Source organism: Rhinolophus ferrumequinum, chromosome 4 (assembly GCF_004115265.2).
Source record: "Rhinolophus ferrumequinum isolate MPI-CBG mRhiFer1 chromosome 4, mRhiFer1_v1.p, whole genome shotgun sequence".
NCBI classification, from domain to species: Eukaryota; Metazoa; Chordata; class Mammalia; order Chiroptera; family Rhinolophidae; genus Rhinolophus; species Rhinolophus ferrumequinum.
The window spans coordinates 73,004,360-73,008,046 of record NC_046287.1 but is presented as its reverse complement, the minus strand read 5'-3'; positions in this window follow the sequence as shown (position 1 = coordinate 73,008,046).

Here is a 3,687-nt window from a genome sequence, read left to right as displayed (position 1 = left end):
TATTGATTGCATTCCTGTGTACAGAGGGCTATGATGAGAGCTTATATTAAATAAAAGATTAAAAGCATAGAACATATGCCACAACTTGGGATATGACACAAGCATAAATGCACAACAAATTAAGTATGAATGCAGTTGGAAAAAAAAACACCTGAAAAAAAAATCCAGCAAATAATGGATTGCCAAATCAATTGCATGGACAATAAAAATTGTGAGTAGGGATTTGAACTCAGGTCTCTGATTACAGAGCTGGAATTCTTATAAACACAACCTGGGATCTTAATCACTCACTATAAAGTACCATCTCATATTTTTAGGATGTTTATCCAGGTTATACTCTCCTTTCAGAAGCCTCACTTATACCAGTTCTATGAGGTATTATTATCCCCATTTAACAGAGCTGAGAATTTATGGATCTGAGATTTTGTGACTGCTCAAAGTTGCAAAGCTAATAAATACGGGAGCAAGGACTCAAATCCAAGTCTTCTGATGCTAAATGAAATGTTTTGCTACCATGCTACAAGTTACTCTGCATAGAACTTGGATAGGTGAAGTGGAGAGAGAACCTTTCAAGAGAGAGTAAAAGCATGACTAATGGCAAGATATTACCCCAAAACATTTGAGTATCAAAAAGTATCAGGCACAGAGGCCACAGTTGAAGCCCACATGAAACTCAGGGTCTTTTTACATAAAGACATACACTAATCATGTAATCACAAAAATAGAAATAATTTTAAAAGCTGATAAGTATGAAGGAAAAATATGTACCTGGGGACTGTATAGCAGAGGACCTGACCTGGCTTGCGGGGAGAGGATCAGAAAAATTTCCTGGAAGAAACTTTTTGAGCTGAGATCTTTTAATTAGGTGTATGTGGGAAATCATTGCAGGCAAAAAGTACACAAAGCATGAAAGTGAATGGAAACAAAAAAAGTTTGAGAACCAATATCACTTAGTGATCCTATGTCCTAAACCACTTATGTCCTAAACCAGGATTCTGCCACTTAATAGCTGGGTGACCTTGAGTAGGCTACTTAACTTCTCTGAACCTCAGCTATCTCATCTGTAAGATGAAGATTATAATATAGTACCTGCCTCATAGGGTTAAGTGAGAATTACACAAGTAAAGTACTTAGAATAACGCCCTGCACAAAGTTAGCAGTCAGTAAGAACTAGTAGCTGTGATTATTAGCGAAGCAGGCATTAAGTGACAATAATAATAGATGTCTTGAAATAATGGGTCCATAAAGATGTTAGTTAGGATTAGTTGTACTTTATCCTCTAACCAGTGTTTTCTGAAGTGGTGCTTCTCCACCTTTAATATCATACAAGTCACCTGGGGATCTTGTTAAACTGTAGACTATGATTCTGGGCTGGGTGGCCCTAAGATTCTGGTTTTTTAACAAGTTTCCAGATGCTGCAGATGTTGCCGCTGTAGGAATCACACTTTGAAAAGCAAGGATGTGGGATAGTACTAGTTAACACAGGAAGAAAAGGGCTCCTCAAACAAATGAGTTTAGGAGATGATATAGTGAACAAAATTCCATGGATTTCTTTTCTTATTTCTCAGTTCCTTTAATATTCTAATGTGCATTCTGAACTTCCAAGAGGGACATATAGTATGTTGAATTTTTATATCTAGTTAGAAGTGTATTCAGCTGCAAGGTCACCTGATTTTGGAAATCCAAACAAATAGGGATTTGTTCATCTTACGTAACAAGAACTCGGGAGATAGAAGGTCGCTGGCCCAGGCTCAGTGCACTGCAGTGCGGAAGCTGATATGTCTGCAATTCACTTTGTCCTTCCTTCAAAATGACAAGCTATCTACTGCAGTTCCTGCTTCCAGTCCACGTTTAAAAGCATGAAGAAGAGTGAAGTGTCAACAGACTTCCGTTTCTGCCTTATTGGCAAGAATTATGTCATCTGGTCACTCCATCTGGAAGTAAGATCATGAAAGAGAATATTTAGTCTTACAGTCTCTAGAATGTGCAAGGCAAGAGAAGTGTTTGCCATGGTTCCTGAACATTTGTTACTTAGTGCAGTCTTGTGGATATAGTGTTCCACAGGTCACACTTTGGGAAGGTATAAATAACGGGGCACCAGTGACAATTTTAAATATAGGTACGAGTATTATTTGCTCAAGTACTAGCCTGAAGAACTCATAAAATTAGGAAATCAAAAGAAGAAAAGCTTTTAAAGGTGAAAAAAATGTGATTCCACACAAAAGTAGGAGGAGAGCTAAATAAGTATAGTATTACATAAATCTCAGTGTAATAGTTTTTCAATGCAGAAGGAATTATTAAAAAAAAACACAAAAATCTTTAATGCCATAAAAAGATGGAAGAGAAAGCGTTCTAATGAAAGACCATTGGATTTAATGATAATCTTATTTGTGTCCTTACGTCCATTTCCTGGACTAGTGGGGAGAACAGTCAGAGGCCAGGAAATAAAAAGCAGACAGATTAGATAGTTCACTTAAGGAGTTTAGGTGTGAAAGAGGGAAATAATTGCTTTATGTGAAGCCAAAATATCAGGAAGATCCCAATCTTAAATAAATTCCTCTGAAATTTCCTCATTAGAGAGTTACTTATGAGACTTTATCATTTTTTAAATTGCAAATACACTTTTAACTTATATAAGCTGATTACACATTAGAACCAACACATTCATGAATGGTTTTTTTTTTGTTTGTTGTTTGTTTAATAGAGCGAGGTATAGAAAAAATGTAAGAATTCTGATTGTCTGACATGGACAGAAGGTGTTTCCACGGAGAGACAAAAAGTATTTTTAAGAAAAGGGGAGGCGTTCCTGAAAATACAAACTTCACAAATTTGTCCAAGAGGTACAGCTTCAGAAAGGCTGTGAATCATGAAATCAATAAATATCCATACAGTTCATCATCTATTGTTTGACCAACACAAAATTAGGGAGAAAGGCAAGTCAACATACTATTATTACCCATGGTTACAGTCACTCTGTTTGGGGTTTAAATTTTATCCTTGCCATTTTTTAGGTGACAAATTTTTTAGGTGAACAGATGAGAACGTTCTGGGGTAAACGTTCTCATCTCAAAAATAGGAATAATAACACAGCTATCCCACAGTAGTGTCATGAGGATTAAATGAGAAAATATGGTGTTTGGCCCATACTAAATGCTCCATAAATATTTACTGTGGTGATGATGAGGAGGAGAAGGAGGAGGAAGATAAAAAAGGAATGTGGTAACAATGAATTGTAGTGCTGTGTGACCTTCGCCAAGAGTTGAAGGTGAAAAGAGAGATATTCAGAGGTTTTCCAGACAAGGAAGCATATAAAATGAATTATGACTCTTGGTAAATTATATCTTCTTTAAGAGCTCAGCAGTTCAGGTTCTTAATATTAGTGAAATTTAAACTACTCAAAAATTAGTAGTTAAAATCTGGTTTAGAGATTACCAGTGGTCCAATGGTCTCTAAATTCGGCTCAGGGGAGGCTTCCATTCTGACAGCATGCCTTAGGGTCTGGGGGGACAGAGGCCCAGAGAGCAGTTTCCAGGCTCTCGGCCTCACGTGGAAAGGTGCTGGCTGAGGTAGTAGATGGCCATCAGCTGTAATCAGATGTCCATCTGCGGTGGCTGGGTGGCCATCAGTGTTACCGGTTAACCCTTAGCCACTAATATAACTGCTGTGGCTATGCTAGGGGGTTGGTTG